The 25,097-nt window shown below is 40.7% G+C and overlaps 1 protein-coding gene across 3 annotated transcripts in view; it reads left to right on the top strand.

Annotated features, from left to right (window-relative positions):
• mical2b (microtubule associated monooxygenase, calponin and LIM domain containing 2b) overlaps positions 1 to 25,097 on the top strand; it is an 83,900-nt gene that overhangs the window by 1,515 nt on the left and 57,288 nt on the right. For all 3 annotated transcript variants that reach the window (XM_050073104.1, XM_050073105.1, XM_050073106.1), the window contains exon 2: positions 7 to 2,981. The gene's annotated coding sequence lies outside the window, so the exon portion shown is untranslated. The remainder of the gene's footprint in view (positions 1 to 6; positions 2,982 to 25,097) is intronic.

Below are 25,097 nucleotides of genomic sequence, written 5' to 3' on the forward strand. Positions count from 1 at the left end.
GTATAGGTGAGCCACAGAGAGCATGGTCAACACAAGTGCAGTTTTCTCCTGATTTCAGAGAACAGCTGTCAGGGAGCAATGAAAGGTTCAGGCACCCTGCAGCTGGTGTGGCAAGGAGGGTGTGTGTGGGGGCGTGGCAGGGAGGGGGGCATTTCAAAGTGCAAGGATGCATGAGAAAGGTTTTGTCAGTTTTGTATTACATTTACACCCATGCTTTCCTGCCTTTTGCTCTCCAGTGCAATGTGCTGCGTCTGTCTGGTCATTACATGTGGTTGTGTGAAAATGCAGAGACATCTTAATTTTCCACAGCCTTAGAATACCGAACATTTTGTTCATTATATTTCTTTAAAAATATCATTAAAATTGTAGTATTCTAAGATATAGTTCAAAAACATGACTGTGTTCCTTAAAAAACTCTGTTGAGCACCACTCACACTTACTGTAAGACCTATTGGAACTGTTTCCAGTAAGGAGAACATCATTTCAAAACAAGAGGGTCAACAAACTGAAAATTACATTGATTTATGACTTCAGTAATTGTGACAGTAATGACACACAGTATTAGTGTGTGTTGGAAAGCTGTCTTTTCTCTGGTCCCCTGCCACAAGAAGGTCAGAGGTCAGCCAAGTAAGAGCATCCTCATTCCTTACAGCTGGTAGCAAAGCTGAAGGATGGTCTTTGGACTCACTCCACTAACATCTGTTCACTGCTGCCACCAATCTGGAGGGATTCAAGGGAATACAATCTGCAACCTATAGCTGAACTTAAGAGGATGCTTTTGGGAATGTTGCATGAATTATTGAAGTACTGAAAAATATAAAAGTCTACCACTGTTATCACCACATGGTTAATAGTTCCTGATGACAAAATCGACCAAGCATGTAGGCTATTTATTTATTTCAAAGTCCTGATTGCATATACTGACACACCAGCTTTTCACTTTGTCATGGGTTTAATATGTGTACGTGCAGTGTACTTTCTGACAGAGATGGGAATGGGATACCTGCCAGGGACTCTTCATTATTTATGAGAGAGGAGAGGGTGATGCAAAATGGGGATAGCGCTATAAATTATTTTTAAGCACTTTGGAGGGAGTTCTGTGCTTGATTTGGCTTAGGGGAGCGACATTCAACTTTAAATGGCTATATTTTGTATATTTTTAAAATACTCTCAGAGCTCCAAAACATGCAAGTGGATTTGAAATGTATATTTTCTTTAAAAATCTCCACAATCTAGGCTACCATTTATCAGAGCAAGAAAATGTGATATATTTATTTATAGTGGAGGGAGAGTCATGCATTTTCCCCAGTCACTCAGGGAGGCTCAAGAAAAAACATTTGTAGCCACAGTCCCCTATTACTCACTATTCAGCGTCACTGGTGGAAATAGGATATTGTCATATTGCGTGTCTGCTTCCATGTATCTCTGACTCTGTGACTTAACTGCTGACAGAGAAAAATCCACTTGACAGATGAAATTCACACCAAGACAAATTCAACGCTCAGGTTTCTTTTGGATCTCCTTTTAGGTTGCCTGGGAAGCGCAGCTTTTTTAAATTCTGCAGCGTCAAGCTGAACACAGACAGACAAATCAGTACCGGACATGGGGCAAATTTACTTTCAAAATCAAAGCGACTATTTAAAAATGACCTAATTGGGCCTCATGTACACGTGACTGCTGCCATCAAACAGAATATTTCATTAGATAATAGTTTTAGTGGGCCATCTGGAGGATCTTTATTTACACAACATCTTCTAAATCACACATTAAAGAAATAATGACAGTAAATAGTAGAAGCCCAATAATTGTTTGGTAAATCAGTTTATAAATCTTCTTTCAATGCTCTTTCTAAAAAGCTGATAACCATTTATTTTGTTAACACTGATTATTACTGATACTGAGTGTAAGACTTTGGCAGTTATACTCACTGATTGGCTGGCTAACCCTAACACAACCTACACCGTAAGACAAGGGCGTGGGTTTTTTTTTTATCATTTGGTGGTCTTCCACCAGCAAATTCTGAGTATCATACAGTTAACTTGAATGAATCAATGAGTTTTATGCACTAATTTGTGTATTTTTCTGCATCGATTTATGATGGAAATGGCTTTAATTTTGTCAAAAGTCCACTGCCACTATCATGTGTTTATTTGGGGGCACATGTTCTAGATATTAAAGGGGAACACCACTTAATTAGGAATTTTAGTATGTTATTTTAATGTTCTAGCATGAGCTACTCTCTCTCAAAACCAAAAAATGTACAATTAAGTCTTGAACTTGTGATGTCATAGGGTATAAAGTCTGGAGCTGCTTCACATACAATGAATGGGACACTGATTTTGTGAACTGACAGAATGTTTGTTTTCTTTTTTATACTAAAATGAGCTTTACTCTATTGTAGTGTTGTCAGTTGAGAAACAGAAAATGTACCCATGTAGCCAGAACATTCACCTGGCTGCTCTCATCTATAACATCTTTTCCAATTAATTGTCTATGGAGCAGCTCCAGACTGTATACCCCATGACATCACAAATTTGAGTTTCAGCACTTTAATTATCTGGAGTTGGGAGAGAGTTTTTAATGTTAACTAATATTTTTGGACTATCTTACACCATAGGAATAACAGGTATGAATTTTAAAAATGGTTGTAGTTCCCCTTTAAGTAGGACCTGTGCCCTGGGCACCTGTACACTAATGGCTCTACTTTACGTCTTCGTCAATGAGAGTTTTATTCTCGAAAGACACAAACCGGAAGTTCACTCTCTGTGCTGCCGTCGGGTTCGACGCTGGTCTACAACACGGGGGGCGGCAGACACACGGCGACTATCATGTGAGGAGCAGGTCGCTGGAGAGAACCGCAGCGCCGACTTTAGTGTATTACCCGTCCTGTGAGGATAGTTTGGGACTTCCACTGCGGACATATTGTGGATAACAGCCGGGGAACACCAGCGGGACTCCGGCTTCTTTTTCATGGACTCGGGGTAAGTAGCTGACAGCCGCACTTCTCCTCTGTGAGCGTGAGTGTACGACTGAGCGCTTATCAGGAATGTTATGTTGAAATGGTTCATATGAGACACATTCAGCTCACACTGCCAGGAAAATGATTGTTTTTTTTTTATTGTCTGTGTGTCATGCTTGTTTGAAGATAACTGTTACAGGAATCCAGCTGCTGGTGAATTATTTATCACTGGCTGTAACTTAATAGATGGTGCAACAGGTGACGTGTGGAGGCCCTAGACAAAAGGTTTGGTGGTCAGTTGGTTTACAAAATCATTTGTAGACTATGATGAAAATAAGACTTACTGCTATTAATGTAATGAATAGTCAGTACGTGTAGGCAAACTATGGACTGGAGCTATAAATTCTTGACTCTCAGAAAACATTCATATTCAAATCCACAGATACAAGGAAGGTTTGCTTGATTTTACATGCACTATATACTCTCGTGAAGCAAGGGCGTAGATTTCGTTTCAGCATTGTGGGGGACCAGGGGTCCTCTTTTTTTATGCACCAACTTAAACTTTTTTGCATCAATTTTTGCTGTACATGTCTTGAATTTTGTCAGATTATAAGTTCTCTGCTGCTACTGTCATGTTTTTATTGGGGGGAACAAATGCACATGTTCTAAATAATGAGGGGGGTACCTGGCACCCCCTCGAAATCTACATAGACATAGACATAAAACATGCACCATAGACCTTGACTAGAACTAAAAAAAATGCTATATTTTCCTTAACTTTACACCCCCCACACAATACCCGGGTACAGATTAGAGTAGTTGCCAATGAGTTGCTACTCCTCCCTTAAACAAGCTGTAACTTTAGGCAGAAAGAAGGACATTAAAGAGGAGATGAAGTTGCAGAAAGGCCACAGTTTCATAGTGGGCAGACACATGTACCCACCTTAGCAGTGCAATCTTGTAGCCCATCTCAGTGAACGTTCTCTTGGGAGTTTCAAAGTGGTGCATGTGAACTTGTAGTTTTATATAGTGGCACAAGTGTGGCCCTCCTCTCATCTTCCAGATGATTTCTGTGTGCAGCAGGTGGCTTCACGTCCTCAAAGACCTGAAATCCAGTCAGGCGTGAAGGCTCGTGTCATTTTAGAGACCCGCAGTTGTTGTGGAGTGATGTTTCAGTAGTAGGATAAACTTTCACTTAATTTGCACTTGACTAATATGATGGATTAGTCTTCATTAGAACAGGATATGTGTTCAAACTTAATGAGTGGTTCCCCCCTTTTTTTTAACCTAACCCTGCCAAGCAGTGCTGAAGTGCAACATCAGTGCTGCTTTCTGTCTTCAGAAAAGGGAACTGTGCATCAACTGGACCTACACTGACTGAGTGAGTTGTTATGGCTCTATTCATATACACGGATTATCGATTTGAGGTAAATAAGCATTAGGAAGAGCAATTGTTGCAAGTAGCTTATAGTTGCTGAATGTGAGAGTTGGTTAGAAGCAGCTTGTCCAGCATAAAGGGCTAACGGGTCAGAGGTCCAGGACTTGGACAAATCCTTGTTAAATGCTGGTTTTACATGGGGGTAACTGCAGAGAAAAAGGCTTTGTTACCTTGTTGCTGCTGATTCTGCATCATCACTGCTGACTAAACCACGTGCACTTTAAAACTTTGCCCAACGGCAACTTTAGGAAGGAAAAATAAGCTATTTTTTCACTTGTGTCCAGAAGCGTGTTGTACCTGTGATCCTACAGTAATGTTGGGAGTGATGTTCAGAGTGCCGAGGGCATAGGTGTCATTGGGAAACCTAAATCTGAAGGCAAACCTGCAGTGGTTCAAATCATCGGACAGTGAGATAATCAGAGTGCTTGTTTGGCTCTTATTAAAATATTGACTGTCTGTCTTCATCCACTTTGTCCCCTAGTTGTTGTTTGAGTGGTGCCACAGTTTGTCTCTCATCATCCTGATTTTATGTTTTGATAGAGATTACTGTGTGTTCACAAATCATAGCTAAACTGAATATTATAATAATTGCATATAGTATTTCCTTTTTCCCCTTTTGTGCTTTGATCTTCTCTTCCTACTAAACCCCAAGATGTAAATATCTGACCATTTTATGTTGGCGTTTCCTACTTATCTGTACCATGATGCCTTTGGGAGGGAAAAAAACAAGCCGTTGCACAAGCTGTCACTTCCTGGAATGAGTGGTTGACTTATAAGGGGGTGTCACTGCATATATCAGCCCAGGGGGGAAAGCAGCAAGACAAAAATACACCAGGGAGCCCAGTGTCACTGTCACTGGATGACCAGTGGGTTGCTGTCAGATGAGAAAGGCCAAGTTGAGCTGCAGTATGTCAGAGAATTTTCCAAAGGTTGGGTTGAGAACCACAATTTGAGTTATATGATGAGTGTGATGGCTCCTTTATTATGTTATCTATGATGCATACCATATATAAGATCAGATGAAAAAAAATATGGATTGTAGATTATATGCTTAAACCTGCATTAATCAATATTTTTGATATCAGTATTGCATCAAATGACTTAATGTAACATCAGTCATATTGATAAAACCATAGAGAATTATCACCAAACTCTGCAGCTCGAGCCTTCAAGCCTCTCTTGGAACCAAACAGCAGTCATAGTTAGTGACTTGCTGACATCTAGAAGCTAAAGAGCCATATATTTGTCTCAGGAGTTGGTGGAGACCATGCAGTTACCTGTGGGGCTGAAAAATAAAGCAAACACGGAGGTGCCAAAAAATTCAATTTCTTGCACTTCCACTTGAGGCTGGCTCCAAAATGAGTCAACCTCCCTCCATAGACCCCTATGTGAAAATGCCACCTTTACAACAAATTAACAAGTTTACAGGCTGGTACAAAATGGTTTTGGTCTCTGGGGTGTCGGTGGCTTTGTGGTGGAGCGGGCGCCCCATGTGCAGGGCTGTTGCCGCGGCGGCCCGGGTTCGACTCCCGCCTGTGGCCCTTTGCTGCATGTCTCTCCCTCTCTCTCTCCCCCTTTCACGCTTCGCTGTCCTGTCGATTAAAGGCAAAATAGCTATTTTCCACGTTCATGACAACTGTGTGGGGGTGAATTTTTATATACCTCCCCTGTATATATTTTATTAAGCCTTAAAGTTACGTATAATTATGGCTATGCCGCTTTATGAGGCATGCTGTCTCCCAACAGTGTCCTTGGCTTCTCAGTCAGTTTTACCCATTGCGCCAGCCTCTTGCCCAAATATGGTCACTTCTGGCTCCAAAAAAAAAAAACAAGAAGGATGGCCAAAATGCCAAACTTCAAAACAGGAGTCCACAAACCAAAGGGTGATGTCATGGTAGCTACATCCATTATTTTTACAGTCTATGGTGGAGACCAAAACAATTAAGGGGGTAATAGGCCCTCAAAGAGAGAATGCCTGGCAACACTTTGAAATAAAAGCACCGAAACAGCAAACTAGCTCCAACAAATTTAAGATCTCAGAATTATATTTATAAGATTAATTGTTTATTTCTGTTTTCTTTCAGCAAACAGTCATTTCACTATCTGCCTGCTTAGCTCAAGCTAACACAGCAGCAGCAGTGACTAACACCGAACGTTGAGCTGTTACAAGAAGAACAAGAACAAGAAGTTTGAGGGTTTAGGGTCTGCATGTTTAAGTCACAGTCTGGAAACACTGACCACTGACTGGGCTAACATGTTGTACACCAGTAGTCCAAGGGTGAAATGCTTATTAGACCAGAAAATCCTGTACGTCTTGAGGACACAGGGGTCCAAATCCCACCCTATAAGATGGGGTGTTAGATTTAATCTAAACAAACATAAAATCTGGACAGTCTACTGCTATTGTAACTGTATGCACAACTATCCTTGAGGGCTGGAGTATTAAAACTAATGTATATCCAGTACAGATTTTGCACAATTGTTTATTACAGTATCAACAAAATCTGAACATTATAACTTGGATTTACTTCAGTGCTGTTGTATTTGTAGATGCTGATATTGCGAAGTGGTTTACTGGTTAATTCAGGACACCCTTACACTTACTGTAATTGTGTCATGCAGTTGCTGTGCAATGTGGACATACTGTATGGGATATAGCCTAATGTCACAACTGGTATTAAATTGAAGGACTAATCCAACCCCAAACCTCTACAATGTGCAGTGCTAATACTGTGAGGATTAAGGGTTTGATTTCAGGGCTCCCATGCACCAATTAAAGCTTTTCGTACAAGCAAACATATGGTCCTGTGTTATTCAAGCTACAGTAGTCTGTGTTGTAACAGGTGCTGAGTGAGGACTGACTCATATTCTCACTCATAAGTAGGCAAAGGCTGCATAATTAATCGTCAAAATATCGCAATCTTGATTCAGGCATGTGCACAATTTCTGTTCTGAAGGACTAGCCATGAAGCTAACTGTGATGTCAGGCTGGGTCGCCACAGAGAGTGTCCAGTCCTTGGTCGCTGTTGTTTTGGAGGCTGGCGCATGCGTAGCCTATAGCTTTTCTAACATACTGTAAATGTAGGTTAGCTCTACCAAAGATATTCAGGGGTTTCCTTGCCTCGTTGTATGAACATAAACACAATGTGTAGAGGATCCTGACAATGCCACGCTCCACAGCGAAGCAGCCAACTCCATAAGTGAACTTTTGTCTCCTATCCAGCCAAAAGTTGTCTTAAAACCATCACCGTAAGCTGAGTAAAATGGTGTAAATATCTTAAAATAGTTGACTACACAATATACCAACCCTACAAGTAGAAAGCACTTACGTTAAATAATAATCCATATGAGACCAAATTATCTACCAGTCATTCCATTAAAATGTTGGTTCGGACCTAGTTGGTTACTAATGCACGATGATAAGCACTAAAAAAATGATGATATTATTATACAAAGAATGGCTTAAGGCTCTACTCATCTCACACAGTCTGGCTTTCTTGGTGGGGACAGCCTCGGTAAACTAAATAGTCTTGGCTGCGCTCCGAATTGTTACGTTACCAAACTGAGATCGAGCCAGAGTTGATGGCTAAACTTGACTGTCAGCCTTTCAGGAAACATATTACTCTGGCTGGGTATGCAGTAACAGACAGCATGCAAGGCAAATTTGCATCTGTGTGTGTATAGAAAATACACACACACACACACACACACACACACACACACACACACACACACACACACACATATATATTTATGCGTGTGTGTGTGTGTATTTTTTTTCTCTTGCCTATCAGTCTGTATCCCCTCTCTAAATTCTGAGTTTTTTGTGGGTCTGTGAAGCACAGGCGATTGTCTTCTTTCTTTGCTCAGCAGCAGTTTGTGGTGTTTTGAGTGGCAGGGTGGATAATTGATCAGTCAATCTCAATCCCATCAGAGCTGATCAGACAGATGATAAGAGCAGCAGCTGTTTATGAATGACAGCAAAGTTTTACACACAGCACAATTAACAAGTAAGTTTCACTTTCACTGTGCCTGGCATTCCACTGCACAGTCTGTGCCAGAGTACGCTGTGCCCTCACAGTATGGAGCAAAGAATTACCGGATGGTATATACATTTCAACAGAACACCTAATAATGGGAGAGAAAAAAAAGAAAATCAAAATGTGGCAGCAAATATTTTAATTGTGGCGGGCTGCCACAAACCCTGAGAAACCCTGTGATATGATGCTGCAATTTTACAAAATTCCCTTGTCCAAGTAAACTATGATTCCACATAAATTTTAGAGGGTTTTTTTAAGTTAATGAAGCTTGTGTTTCACATGTATCAAGATTTTTGTTAGATGGCACGTGAAACAGTTAATTGCTTTTCAACTGATATGTTCCCATCAGTGGCAGTCTAAAAATACAATATAGCAGTTATATATTTTTATGTTGAAACAGCTATATATTTCTGTATATTTATATCTTTGCAGTGTGATGTAGAGAACTATCAGTGGTGTTAGCAGTGAAATTTTGGAGGATCAGAGCAAAAAGATACATGAAGGTCAAATGTATGGCAATAGGTGTATTGGCAGCCCTTGTGGGCTCATCTGCATGTAGGGGTATGTGGGTGCAGAAGAGCAGTTATTGTATCGGAATATGACACAAATGGCCTATCGAATGTTGAACTAATGTATAAAAGTTGTTCAGATCTTCAATACATGCTTATTTGGTCTGAGGCCAGTAAGCAAATGCAGCTCAATGTTCAGTTGTCAGTGATGTTGATCAGCATTTCTGTAGTTTCCTATCTATACAAACAACTGATATCATTACAAAACATGCAGTTACGCTACTGATGTCAGCAATGCCAATTTAGGTCTTGTCACCAAACCTTTCCTTTTACAGTCATATTGGTTTTATTGGTGTTTACCACTTGTTTGGACACTCCCACATGCTCTGGTACAACCTTTGTACTAAAGCTAAGAATCAACACTATGACCTTATTAGTGAAAATGCATTCAAAGAAACAGACCAGGTGCGATAAGGTAAATCCTTATAAGGAATCTTTGATCCTGACGAGCGAACACAGACATTGTTATCTTGCTCCCTATATATATATCTGTTGAATTACAAACCGCTGTTAAAACCACAACAAGAGTTCCTGGAGACAGTATCATTCTTCACCTCATGGTATGTACAAACACTACTATCTACACTGAGTGTTTTAATTCAGCTGGGCTTGATTCCTGTGGGCAGCAGTCACACTATTTTTCTGTTTTGTGTTTTAATCTCAACTATAAAGACCAAAGGAGAGATAGATATTTGGTCAAGAATCTGTAGAAGAAGTCAGTGTTTCCTTTGGCATATTGTTTGTAAATGTTAATGTGTTGGTATTGGCTTAATAAAGGTTGTAATAATATAAAATAGTCAATTGTTACATGCCTCATAATCTTGAACGCTTTCAGAAACCGCAGAAAGACAATATGGGATTTTGACCCAGCAGCGAACATAGTCAGTTTGGGTGTTGATCTGAGACAGTTTGATCTTTGATTAAACTGTAGAATTTCTAAATTGATAATGTCCACTAAGTCAAGACTTGTCTCCTAGTTTATTGTGTTGTGGTTCTACAGGTCTGTCTTTGTAAGATTTTACCAATGCCTCAGGCAATGGTAAAAAAGACAGGATGTTCACATGTCCTGAATATCATATGCTTAGCCTGTGAAGGCCTTGGAATGTGTTGCATTGTACTAACTATTATGTTCTTGTACTTTCAAAGAATAGTTTGACATGTTTGGAAATACGCTTATTTGCTAGAGCAAATGCAAGAGTTGATGAAATTGATACCCTGCTCATGTTTGTACAGTAAATATGAAGCTAGAGCCAGAAGGCTGTTGGCTTAGATAAGCATTGAGACTTGTAGCAGGGGGAAACAGCTAGTCTGGTTCTGTTTTAAAAATCTGCCTATCAACACCATTACAGCTTACTAATTAGCCCATTGTAATACTATGTTCAAGATATACTTACAGTGGTTACAAAATCATTTATTTTCAATTTTACATTTTCTGTTTATGTAGGGACTAAAGGTGCACCCAGAAAGTTTTCAGAAGTGGCCAGATGGGGCTGCTAAAAGTCTTTGCGGCACACCAAAACCAAAACCCTGACTGAATTTGAGGAATACGATTATGCTGCTGAAGTATATAGGCTAGTTGAAAACTATGATAATATAGAGAATTGAGAATCGATATATTTTTGTTTCTGAATTTACAGTAATGTTACTAATTATCTGATGTGCATAGACTCATACAGGTACAGTTAACATTTTCAGTTCCATGACAATCCTGTTTTTATGTGTTATGTATCTGTACGTGTTACACGTTCTTTTCTTTAATAAGATAAATATACAGCTTTGATTTGGAGTAAATTGATTGTAAGAAACAAAACACTCATGGAAACCCATAGAACTGATTTTCTTGATGAGAAAGTTCAAGGCACCCCTTTGAAAATGGCCATGCCAGTTGTTCCTTGCCGAAATTTAGCCTAACTTTGGAGAGTTACTTAATCCACTTCCCGACAAGCTATGGCAACAATGGTTGATTGGACCAATGGTTCGCTTAGGTTGCCTAGTTTACAAGATACCACTATCTTTGTGCTAGCTTAAAAAATGAGGGCACCTGAGCATCTTAAAGACAGTCGTGAGGGGGCCAGCAGTTGTATCAGGGGGACATGGCCCCCCGGTCCCTACTTGGGTTTGCCACTGGTTAAAGAAAGCTAGCTAGTTGTCTTGTGGCTAGTGCTTTGTTCACTTATGCACCAACAGGCTTGTGCTATCAATCTTCTCATTTAACTGTGGGCAGAAAATGTTAATAAGTGTATTTCCCAACATGTCAAACTATTTCTTAACCCTTTTGTCTTTGTAATTTTGTGTAATGGTAGTTTAACTAGCATGACTTCAGCATTGTTGTGTCAGTACTGAACTGAATTTGAGGGCAGATGTTGTCAGTACCAGATTTTTAGGCTGCCTTGACATTGCTGTTCATTTGTGTGTGAATCCAGAATGATTTCCATGCATTTGAATTTTGGTTGTGTGGACTTTGCAGTTAGACTGCTCCCTCATATTTACATCTGATGAACCAGACAAGAGATGCAAATCTTTCTACCCTTGTCCTCCTTCCTCCTCGCACACAGCCCGCTCAAGATGGCGTGCCCTACCTGATTTGTGCCTTAAGGGAAGTACAAAGCACAGATACATATTGTTACAACTACAGTGCACTCCCTGTCCCAGTATTGCTCATGGCAATTGCAAATATATAATATTATAGTTCAGAATATACTGAAATTTTTGTAAGCTCATGTCTTGGAAGCCCCCAGAGGCCTGAGGGTAGAGACTAAAGCCCCAGTAAGCCTGTGCATTAAGGGCCCATTTCCCATTGGCCACTATCAGAGTCAAGTTCCGCTGATAACGATAGTTAGTAAGATGTCCTGTCTGCATCGATTAATTGGCCAAACCGATAATCAGTTGACCTTTAGTACAAATAAAATGTGAGCATTTTTAGGTGGCTTGCCAGGTTTTTTTTTGTTTTTATAGTGAGCTAACGCTATGTTGAAGTCCCAGTTGATTTTACAGTGCTTTGTCAATCCCACCAGTGCAAGAAGAGAACAAGTCATAACCCTGCTGCTAAATGGAGTTCATCAGGAACAGGATATGGCTGTACTTTGCCCTCAGGAAACTTTCATCATAAAACTCAGCTGTCCCCTCATGGCTTAGTTTTATTCTACTTTCGAGTTCAGTATTGTTGTCATTGTGGATATCTGCAGGGCTTTGGTTCTTCAACAATGAAGAGCACTCATGCAGTTTTAATTGAGAATCTACTTTTTTTGGTAGTCACGAGTAACATTGTCTAAATCAGTCTGTCTCGACCTCCATACACACCTGTGTAACATAGGCCTAATTGGTTTTCGCATTTCTGAGCTAAAAGAGTGCACAAAATGTATAAGCCACCATTGAAACATTTTTTACTTGAAAGGTCATTGAAACTGATGAAACCCTTGTCCCCCCCAAGGTTGCCGGCATGATCAGACATTTTACTTGTTAGTCTATAGCTTCAGAATACACTGTGTACATACACCGATCAGCCAAAACATTAAAACCATTGGTGGGTGAAGTGAATAACATTGATCATCTTGTTACAGTGCAATGTTCTGCTGGGAAACATTGGGTCCTGGCATTCATGTGGATGCTACTTGACATGCTCCTCCCACCCGAACACTGTTGCAGACAAAATGAACCCTCACATGGCAACGACACTTATCACTGGCGAAGGCCCCCACAGCAAGACAGTGCACCATGCCACATCACAAAAACTGCTTAGGAATGACCCGAGGAACAGGACGAAGAGCTCAAGGCGTTGACGTGCCCTCCAAATACCCCAGATCCCAACATGATCGAACATTTGAGGGATGTGCTGGTTTGGAGGCCAGGTTGATGCCTTGAGCTCTTTGTCATGTTCTTTGGGCCATTCCTGAGGAGTTTTTGTGGTGTGGCATGGTGCATTGTCCTGCTGGGGGGCCACAGTTACTGGGGAGTGATGTTGTCATAATGGGGGCTGCCTGGTCTGCACTGGTGTTTAAGTGGGTAGAGCATGTCAGGTGGTATCCACACAAATGTCAGAACCCAAGATTTCCCAACAGAACATTGCATCTTAACAAGATGATCAGTGCTGTTCACTTCACCTGTCAGTGGTTTTAATGTTTTGGCTGATCGGTGTATAGGATAGTGTTGTGTATACAGTGTAGATAGTGTATCATTATGTGGTACTTCTTGTAAAAGAAAACAATATCAAAATGTTAACATAAATGTCTTAAAGCTGTAGTTGGTTACTTTTGTATAAAATAACTTGTTGTATTTGTCTTTATATTCATACAGCACTGAAGGAGGCAGATAATCTGTGGGAAAAAATACTGCTCTGCCTGTTTTATTGCCTGGCAGAGATTCTAATGGCCTCACTGCATGTGGAGTCTTGAACGCAGCTGTCAATCACATCAGTCACTGCTCATGAACTGGGGTCAAACTGTCAAACTAGGCAGCGCTGATCAAATATGAATCTGTGACTGCACTACCTATTTCTCCCTGGGATGTTTTCAGAAACATATTTTAGTGTACTGTTTAGCTGTAAAATGAGAAAGTTTGCCCCAGCCAGTGGGTGAAGCTTGGCATTTCAGTTGACTGTCTCCAATATGGCGGCAGTTTTAACAGTAAGCTAAAATAAGTTTATAAAAATATTTGAGGTAAGAAATAGGCAATGCAGTAACAGAATCATGATTCATATTTGATCAGCGCAGCCTAGTTTAACCATTTGACCGCAGTTCACGGAGTGATTTACATGATTGATGTGAAGCCTGCCGCAGGGTTGAGCTTATTACCATTTTTTTTTCTTTTCTTTTGAGCCAATAAGATAAATTAATTGAAAAATGCGCGACTTTGGCTCTGGTGCCAACGTCTGTCTCTGTGTACAGTCTCCACTCTGTAGCCTCACTCATTCCTATCAAGCCTATCGACACTGAAGGCAGACTGGAGCTGCTCCGCTGAATAAGCTGAGTTGTGTGTAAAATGTAAGGCAGCAGATATTACCAAACTGTAACATCACAATCCTCTATGCTGAAGTTGCATGAAGTGTTTCTGCTTTTTGTAGCATTCTTTCGTTAGTTATAGTAGTTACTGGATGTAGACTAACTCCAGTTCTAGGAGTATGAGAACTACAAGAGGCGGGGAAAAGGTAGACTGTGCCTGCATGTGGTGAAATATGTGACCATTACATACATACAGACATTTCATACAGATGTTTATAACGCAGACCTGCAGATGTCCACTCAGTCTGCGTTTGGACCTGTTCACAAGAGTCAGCCGTCACTTTATTTGTGTCTGTTAGTAGAGGATCCAGACCTACCTGCAGTGTAGTTCATACACTTTACTGATAAACTTAAATTATACAGTAAGATTTGGCTTCATGATGTTCGTGACACACATCACGTCCCATGCGTAGGGTGTGCCTGAGGGGGCACCGATGATAACAATCATCATGCACTTGCATGACTGTGACCACGTGAAATTTAACGCACACTCACAAAAAACGTTTGCATATGCGACTATGTTGGTTGCAGTTAATGTCATTCAAAACTTACATTTCATTTAAAATCTTCCCTGTGAGTACATGCATTCAGATGTGCATCTTTGTCTCCCTTCTGTACTTGGACAATAATGACTCACTGTGGTCACCCACCCAGGGAATAACAAATATGTGGATGATGAGTGGTTTGCTCCCTCTTAGAGCGCCTTATCTGTGGGTGTGTTGCTCTCAGCTGTGGACCAGTCTGATGTAGCTTATAGATATTCACGCAGAAGTTTCCCCTCCGGAAAGGCTGGTAGCAGTTTGAGCAGTTAGTCACTTTGTTTATATGTTTTTAATTTTTTTCATTTGTTTTGAAAGCTTTTATTCAGAAAAAAAGTGAAAAAGGAAATGCCTGGTAAATTGTTTGCAGTATGGCAGAAGATACAGTTTCAGCATCATCTAGCACAACTTCTTTATTGTAACAAGAAAAGTTTTAATACATTTTTTTTTTTTACATTTGCTGTATGTAGTAAGATTTAAAGTTAAATTACTATGAAACAGTACCAGCATTCAGTTATCTCTTGGTCAGTAACCAATATCGGTCATAGGTCTGTGTTTAGGGACTCCGATACAAAAATGATTCTTGTTGTTAAGATGAACCAGACTTGTTGTTGTTACAGCAATAGTCCAAACTAAGATGGTGTTCAAATACAGGATGCTGAGTGAGTCATGGGAAGTCAGCCTGGCATCACCGGACCAGTTTGTTTATTCTGGAACCTCTCAGTTTATTTTCAATTTCCAATGGGCGTTATCAACGTCCGTCCGATGAAATGCATCTGAACGCACTTGGACAGACCTGCAACCAATTAGAGCAACGGAAAGTGACGTAGTGCTGAGCAGCAGACAAATGTAAACAGACATCAGTGTGTAGAGATGAGCTGTGATCATGTAGCATCACTATGTCTCTGAACAAGTTCTTAGCCTGGCATCGCCGTTCTTAACGGGCAATGCCGCTGACCAAAATGCCTCTGGACACAACTGGAAAGGCTTACAACCACTCAGAGCAATGAAATGTGTATATTGTATCAATACATATACAAAATATATCATACATACATATATTGCAGCTAAACTGTAGCCTACACTCAAATGTGTTTCTGAAAACATTTGAGGTGAGAAATAGGCAATGCAGTAACAGAATCTTGATTCAGATTTGATACTGTCAGATCAGTGGTTCCAGACTGGTGGGTCCCGGTCCAAAAGTGGGTCCTGGGTCCATTCTGAAAGGACCACAAGTGACATGAGAAAAATAAACTTAATTTTGAGGTGCAGTGAATTTCTGGCACAGAGCTTTTATTTTGAAGTGCCGTTCCCCCCTGTAGAGTGAGTGACTAATGGACCACTACATGAAAAAGACAGCAAACTAGCCCGATGACATGGCCAAAAGCAAGTGAGGATGCAAGGATTAAACTGTTTAGACCTTGAACAAATGATTAAGGACCAACCTGGACCCTGTGGCTGGACCAGTTGGGAACTGCCCTATTTTCTGTCAATTTTGAGCTGTCCTAAAAACAAGGCAAAAGCTCACAAATTTATCTTAAAAAAAGGGGAAAAAAACTCTGATTAGATAAATGGTTGTGATTTGGCTGCCCAGCATCTGGTTGGCTGGAAATCTGTTTGAACAGATGGGGGACCAGACGCATCCACCAGAGCAAATGAAACATGGCCACTCAGATTCATCTGGTTCCCAGTTTAGCCATTTTTGCCATCAGAGCTTGAAAGTTTTACTTCAACAGAAAGTTCCACATCAGGTGCAGCCATCTTGGTTTTCGAAACAGCACTCCTCTTTACTAAATTAGGTCAGTACCGTAGTGGCCCCCTGTGCAAGGGTGTGTAAGCCAAAAATAATATCATCATGTATTTTGCGTAAAGTGTGAAGGCCCCCCAAGTCGTCAGTCATCGTATTAAACCTGTCCCATATCAGATAAACGGTTGTGATTGGCCAGACCAGTGTCTGGTCAGCTGGGAAAGTTTGAACAGGAGGGAGACCAATCGCATCAGCCAGAGCAAATAAAACATGAGCTCACAGATTCTTCTGGTTCCCATGCAGGAGAAAGATGGAAAATTGCTTTTCTGGTGAAATTATCCTGGGTTGATTTCAGGGTCATGTGATGAGGAGAGGTCTGTCTTTAAGTTGAACTTTCCAAGTTTCTAAACCTTCTTCTACACTTAGATGCCAGTTTATTATACACGCCAAAGTAGATTAACGTTAATTTACATACATCTATTAATTGTTTCAAGAACCTCTGACTTCTGAAATCCACACATGCATTATTTTTGGTATTTATTTGGTATCTATCAGGATTTTTTTCTCAAGCAACTGTCGACCCAATAACATACTCATTGTCTGATCATTTGGATACATTTTGTGGTACTTCGTGAAAACTATTGTGATTATAATTTATTCATTAGCGGATGATGTTGCTCAGTAATTTCAAAACCAAATCTCTCAGGATTTTATGGGAATTTTGTCCACATCCTGCCACTGCAGTGTGATTTTCAGACATCTCAGATGCATTAGACTTTTCTGTGGTGTGTCTCTGAGTAGAAGGCAGCAGGTCCACACTTCGTCTCTCTGACATTCCAGCTGTTCACATTTCCTGTTTTTAGAGGAAATCACTGCTGCTGGAGCTAATCAGCATCACATTCAGGAATACCACGTCTCCCAGCCAAGTATGTACTCTCTGCGGTCGGATTTAAATTCCATACATTTCAAAATGAAAGAATCTGCAATGATGTTCTCTGGACCTAACACTCCCTTTCCGTCCGTCTGTAGAGTCCTCACATTTCTGTGTCTCCCTTACGTCTCTCCCACTCTGTGTTTTCCCTCTCTCTCTCGCTTGGCATCTCGTCTGTCTGGGTAGGAACTTGTTGACTCAGCTTTGATCCCTCTCTCAGACATTCTCACACGCATGCAGGCACACACACACACACACACGTTCATCCACAGGCCATTGACTTTAAACAACTAAATCGACCATCTTTCTTTCCTGGGCTTTGTTTATGTCAGAATATAAAAAAAAAGATAAATGTTGTTACTTTTTATGTCTCATTAAACTAACTTTGAACACCTTATCACTCTCTGAGGTTGTAATGGAGAACCCAACAGCTTTTTTGCCAATGATCTCTCCTTGCTGTTTCAGAGTGATGTACATGTCCCGTTTCATATTACTAACCCAACCCAACAGGGCTCCTACATTACGTGCCTGCTTTCATTTTGAGGTCAGTTTTTAAAAATGCAGTTGGGGAAAGAACAAATCATAATGGAATTTTAGTTTCTGTTTGGGTCCTGCTCCACAGGAACCTGTCGTGTCACCTCTAATATTGCTAGGCTCAGTTTGGGAAATGCCAGGAACTGTTATGCACGGCAGTCACTGAAATACAGTACATATTTTAAGCACCCTGTTTGCACTGCAAAGATGCACTGCTCACAATGTGTGGCTCCACTTACTGGATATGACGTGGGAAGTAACCCATGAACCAGTTTTGTCCATTGATAATTGCTATATGTTTTATTTAAACAAGATGTCTGTCTCCTAAAAATACAAAAAAGGTAGTGTTACTGTGTGATATAATTTGTTCAAATAGTGTCAGGGAGTCGTGAACCAGTAGTTTAACTACATTTTACAGTAGCTCGCTGGTAGTTCAATAGCATTTATTTTTGCATGGTAGTTAAATTAATTGTTTGCCATATTTTTTGTTGTTAAGAAAGAATAATTCTGTATTTTTATTATAACATTGCTTTTCTATTGTAAACCCCCTTAGACCACAACTAGTCATAAGTATTAATTATTTATTTTTAGAAAAAAAATGTTAAGAGAAGTTTCTGAAGGCAAGTGTCTGACTGATGGACATTGTATACAAAACCAAAGCTGACATTCGTTGCACTTTCCCATGATAGTGGGGTATTTTATTTATTTGGTTTATGACCAGTGAACAACTGCACTTTTTGCAAGAAACTCAATTTAGTAGACAGTTTTAATCTTTTTTTTACAAAGTATTTTAAACTACCTTTTCTAAATAGCTTTAGTTAACTAACCTAACTTTCTACCAAGGGTAGCTTTAATGTAGGTTAACCTCTTATGAAGTATGTGAAGTAATTAGTAGCTTGCAAAGCTTTCAAAGTAGCTCCCCCAACACTGCCAATAGGAATAAGGGCACACACAGTCCATGAAGGCATTCATGGTGTTGCACTCAGTTGTACACAGTTGCTGCATCCTGGCCAATTGTTTTGTCCCTTGAGCCACCGTTTAGACCCTTTTTTATTTTTTATTTTTTTAGATTTTTTTTTTGGGGGGGTGGCATTTTAGCCTTTAATTGATAGAAAGTGTGAGAGAGAGAGAGAGAGAGAGGGAGTGACATGCAGCAAAGGGCCACAGGCTGGAGTTGAACCCGGACCGCTGCAGCAACAGCCTTGTACATGGGGCGCCTGCTCTATCCACTAAGCCACCGACGCCCCCGTTTAGACCTTTTTTAAAACATACAATTTACTTCTTTGCCTGAGTCTAACATTTGTTGGGATTCTCTATTACTAGGTGTTCAGCTTGGTTTAATCAGTACAGCATCTCCCCAGTTTTATCAACATGATTTCTGGATAATGTTAAAGGGTTGTACTGTGTGATCAGTTCTTCTTACAGCAAGGGGACACTTCCATGTCCAGCCACATGTACATCATTGTGAAGTTTTTTCAGCTTATCCCTAAACAGGGGAAGTGCTAACACAAGCAGACTGTGTCAGTTCATACTTATTTTGGAATCAACTTCTCAGTATTGAAACAGACACATAAGTCAAAGCTGAGGAATGTGATGAAGAATCCTGTTTGTAGAGATGAACTGCCTGTGTTGGTTATGTTTGGCAAGCATTCCCATAAAGACAAACGAAAACCCAAAGAAAATTTTATAGTCTTAAGTATTTCTTGATTTGAGTGTGGAAACAGTCCAGATTCCAGCAGTGTTGAATTCCTGTTTCATATTGTGTTGATGGAACATATTATGGTTCAGTCACAGGTTATGGCATAACTCCTTTCCACAAATTCAGAAACTGAGTTTATGAGTTATTTGAGATCATTATGACTGTAGATCACAGTATCTAACTCAAAAGTGAATGTAGCATGTGACCTTTATTATCTGGCTGAGACTGGCCTCTAGGGCTGGGCCGATATGCTTACCTCCCGATTTGATACTTTTAAAATACTAACGTGCCTATTTGATATGTATTGTGATTTTCAAGTATTGTGATTTAACATAACTTTACTTTTTAAAACTAGACTACAGAAATAAGTTGAATCTTACACTTGATGTTCCCATTTCACCTAGTTGCTGGGAGTATGGAGAGCTCTGGAGATGGACCCAGTAGCAGTGGTAGCAACTTGAATTCAGCTGGTGTAAACCCCAGCTCCGGGGTTTCGGCGGACTGAGTCTAATCTATAGCCCTTTTTAGATAGGAATTATGCAAATTTGCAGGAAAGCCCAATCAGTCTTCTTTCAGCATTGGCAGTATAAAAACAAAATCGGGGAGTGCAGCAAAATGCTGCCTACCTACTTTTGTTTATACAGAATGCGCCCTTTTCGGGGCAATGGGGGGCGTGAGCAAGTAACAAAACGTGTAGCTCAGCGTGTGACATAAACAGTGACGTGGAAGGGAAGCCGCAGCTAGTCCGTCCTTCGGCGATTCTCTCGTAAGTTGGCCCGTCCTTCACCGTCCCTGTCATCTGACGGTTAATGGCCTCTTTGTTTGCGAGGGCAAGGAGGGCGCGCAATTCCTTGTCTCCCCAGTTGCTCATCTTTACAGTGTCTGTCAGGTTTGCGTTTCCCTCTTGCTACTAGCTGCTCGCTAATTCCTGCTATCAGCTGTTTCCTGTTTATCCACTGCCAGTGGCTCGCAACTGCCGTGTTATCAACAGCTCCTCCCACAAGTCTTCAACAGCCCCTCCCATTGCGGAAGGCCGCCTCGGCCTGTTTAAACTAAGAAGGTTCCGCCAATATGACTACCCTATGAGGCGGAAAATTGGGCACCTCAGATCAACTCGCCAATCCGGCTTTGTGTGTCTAAACGCTGTCTAAAACGGCCCAACATTTGCGGAAAATCTGGCAGTGTAGAAGGGGCTAATGTAACAGCAGCAGCAACAGTTTGCTGATCTGGTGGGGAGTTTGCGCTGGGTTGGCTGAATTCGAGCTGCTATTTGAGCAGTTGAAGGACCATGTCCATGGACCGTGAACTATTTTCTGCTTTCTCACTTTGGCTTTGTTTTTCTTGAAATTGATAAGACATCATGTTTCTCATAGATTACAACAATACAAGAGGCAACTTCTTTCTACCTCTACATTTGAATTATATCGATTTAGGCATTAAAGAGCAACTAAGAAATCGTGGGGAAATAAAAATCATGATACTTAAGTGAACTGATTTTTGTTCCCTCCCCTACTGGCCTCTGGAAAGGATCGGTGTTACAGATAACACTGTTTTCAGTGTTATGCAAAGAACATATTGCCAGGCTGCATGTGTAATAAAATTAGGTAATTTTGTGGCTTCATTGTGAATGAAGCATCGCTTTGTCTCTAGCCCAGTGACACATTTCTCCTGCTCTACTTGTCACCTGTACGCTCCAGTTCCTTGTTCCTCAGGCAGTCTGGTAACCTGATGCCGCACTGTGTAGTGTTACGAACATTACCCCCAACTTCCCCGACATGACTTGTGCCACTTCTGACGTCATGGGTGACTTTTAGCTTATGATAAAATCTACTTTCAGTTTCTGGACACTTGGCTTCAGATATTGTACTTTGTTTCCTCTGTAAAATGCGGGATCCAGATCCCTCTAATTCTAGGCTGTAGACGTCTTTTGGCTTTGGAATGTCAACTGGGCTTTCTCACTTTGACCACAGCCTGTCTGGCTGTTGAGATTGATTTTGCTGTACCAGCTTTTTCTTGAAAAGATGAGTGAGTTTCCTGTTGGAGATCCAAGCTTCTATCTCTTGTGAATAGTAATTATAGCAAAACTTTGTTCAAAGTCTTGCTTTCTTTTTGGGCAGAGTTCCACAAGGCCCAGTTTTCATGTAAAGACAGCTGTATTATCAGCCGAAGTATGGTATATCCTTTGATTGATAGATCAATGCCAACACTGTAAATGTAAGATACAGTGCAGAGATTGATTTAGAGGTCTATGTAAATGTAGAAATTATTTACTGTGATGGAACTGTTGTGCATTCAGGTAATGCCATGGGTTAAATCTGTATCTGAAATAATAATGTGAGATTTTTCTCACAGTCTCACAGTCACATGAACGTTAGCCCAAGAAATTGCTTTGCTATTTGAGGAAGGCTTAATTCATGTAGCATTAAGCAAAGAGCTGAGATGATAAGTCAGTACATCAATTAGTCCTTCATCAACAGGAAACCAATCAGCAACAATCCTGATCATGGATTGTTTCAGTAATTTATGAAGCAGAAATGCCTTACCTTATCCAAAGATACCACAGCTCTGTACCTACAGATCTAATCACCTGTTTTTTATCTCCACTTAAGTCTCACCTGCTGGTGCACTGATCTTAACAGTGACGCCTGACCTTAACATCTAACTGGATGGTATCCTTTGCATACATACCGATTTATATATATATATATCCTTAAATACTGTTAGTATCCTGTTACTCTTCAAAGGTTCTTGTTTTGCAGGTTACACCTCCACTATGGACACTTGAACCTATTGAAATAGCTGACTTGATTAACACATCATCAAATTAGTATTCAGAAATAGATATACATTATAAGAATGTTCCGTGTTAATTTGTGTGCATTAGTGACATAAATTGGCATCTATGTATAGAGCACCCGTGGAGTTATAACGAAGAGGCTGTAAAATGAGATGTTGCGTAATCACGCTGGGTCATTACAGTAACGGAAGCTCTAATGATCTGACTGTACACACCAGCTGAGAGTGTACAGTTACTAAACAAAACTATGGAAATGCTGTGACACATTTTCCTTTAATGGGAATGTTGGTCACCATTTTGTGCCTCTCTGCTGGTGATAGCCAAGGCCAGAGGCATTATTCTTGGGGGGTTGTCTGTCCGTCCATCTGTCTGTCCAGCTCAATCTCTTGATCTCAAGAACTCTTTCTGGGAATTTTTTCAAATTCGATACAAACGTCTACTTGGACTCAAGGATGCACTGATTAGATTTTGGGTCACTGTGACCTTGCACCTGTCTCCTTCTCTTGAACTCTTGGAGGGATTTTCCTCACATTTGACACAAACGTCCACTTGGACTCAACAAAGAATTTATTAGAATTTGGTGGTCGATATTCAAAGGTCAAGGTCACTGTGACCTTACAAAACATGGTTTTGGCTATACACAAGAATTCATATGCTAATTATGACAAAATTTCACACAAACAGGATATAATGATGAAATTATGGTATAATAATGATGAAATGATGACATTTTATCAAAAAAGTAACAGGTCAGCTTCACTGTGGCATCATAATGTCCTGCAAAAACACTTTAATGGCCATTACCCAATGTCGAAAGAACTGAAGGGAAGACTTTTGGTCAGATACTGAATTGGTGACACTAATCTTGGGTGTCCACCTTGAAACTGTGCTAATTGTAGAGATCTTTTGTAATGCCAGGTGTAAGATGTGTAAAAAGCATCTATGTTTTCATGGACATAGATTCAAACTATAATTGTACAATGGCGGGTTCATGGAGGCACACAACCACAAAGTGATAGTTCTTGTTAACTATATTACAGTTAACTATTGCAGATTGCAAAAATAAAAGATTTCCTCCAGCTGATGAGTAAGAAATGAAAACAGCTGAAACGTTAACTTATGTATGAGCCGGGGAAGCAGTAGAAATGTCAGTTGAATGACATGTGAGCGCTAAAAGAAGTTGTATTGTCAGGTGAATCGTAAACAATGAAAGCAGTTAAGATTTAAGTTGATGTTAAAACGTCTGAGATAGCTGTGCACTGTAAATAGTTAGGGCAATAAAATGTAAATGAAAATATTAAAACTTTTATTTGAAGAGCACAAATTAGTTGTACTGTTGCAGCAGTTACATTGTCATTTAGTGAGTGAGGACCAAAAGCATTTGAATTGTCACTTTAAATTGCAACTTGCAGGTTAAATTTTTTTGAAAAATATAGACATAACCTTGTCTGAAAATTACCATATGAGAAGTTAATTCAGAATTTATTATGGTTTACACGACATAAGGGCACAAATTCAGAGGAAAAAGTGGCTCTTTTTAGCTCCTCTTCTAAAAACGCTTTTTTTTCAACATTGCCTGATACTACGTCATGAGAAGGACTCTGCATCCTTGACCCTGCCTCTGTCCAATGCGCAGTAGTAGGTGGTAGTGAGTCTGAGCAGTAGTAAACTTGTGAGTTAGTATTTTTTCTGTTGTTAACAGTGCATTTCACCATTTGTGATTATGCCCAATTATTGTGTTTGTGCAGGTTGCACAAACTCAAGTCTGTGAGGACATCGAGTCCACCATTTTCCGGACAGAAAAAGGAGTGGAGTTATTTTTCGTGCCTGGGTGTGTTTTGTGCAGGTGAAGAGATGTGATTTCACGGCTTCATCTGTGACCAAAAACGCGGTTGTGTGCAGCGCTCATAGTGGACAGGAGGATTATGTTCCTGGCGGAGCCCGCCCGCCCTCATACATACCCCTGGAGAGACCTGAGCCTCAGGTCCCACGCATACCCTCGAGGCTCGGGTCTCCTGAGAGGGAGATCCGAGCCTCGAGGGTATGTGCGGGGCTGCGAGCCTTGGGTCTCCCTCTCCGCGCCTCGGGGATATGTGCGAGGGTGGGCGGCCTCCGCGGAGAGGGAGGCCTCCGTGTTTGAGACAGGAGCGGGCGGCGTAAGGGTTGATGGGCAGTGTGAGACATATTATGTCTGCTCTCGGGGTCAGATTCTCCACCAGAGCCCAGAAGGCATCCACCTCCCTGCAGCACATACTGTCCACAGCTGAGGACATGGGCTGGCAGTTCCCACACAAGCACCTATCATACAAAAAATGAACAGGAAATCTTCGTATCTCTCTCTCTCTCTCTCTCTCTCTCCCTCTCTCCCCTGCGGACATCAATACATCGTAATGCGGAGTTATAACACGCATAGCAAGACACGTCTGATACAAGCTGATATTTGCACATTAGTTTCTGTTATGGGTAATTAGCATATCTAATACTGGCAGAACTATTGGTAGGTTTGTTATAAACAAATATATGATGGCAAACTTAATGTTGTGATGTGAACACAGCGTTAGACATCGTTAGCTGTCCTTAGCTAACACTGGTCTCTCACCAAGACACCTGCCAGTTCTCCTCACACCACAGCTCTATTTCTCTCCTGTGGCTGTTATTTCTCCTAACCCTGATCTGTTCCTGGTCTCTTGGACGCCTAGCAGGCTCATAATTATAAGCCTGTGGGCTGTCATATGCATATGCATGTACATTTTCAACCTCTTCAGTCTCAAAACTAGTACTGGGATCCATGTTTATTAATGTTACACTCAATCGAACTCGGCCGGACTCCCTTACGCTACGTCACTT

Source organism: Epinephelus moara, chromosome 20 (genome assembly GCF_006386435.1).
Source record: "Epinephelus moara isolate mb chromosome 20, YSFRI_EMoa_1.0, whole genome shotgun sequence".
Lineage (NCBI taxonomy): Eukaryota > Metazoa > Chordata > Actinopteri > Perciformes > Serranidae > Epinephelus > Epinephelus moara.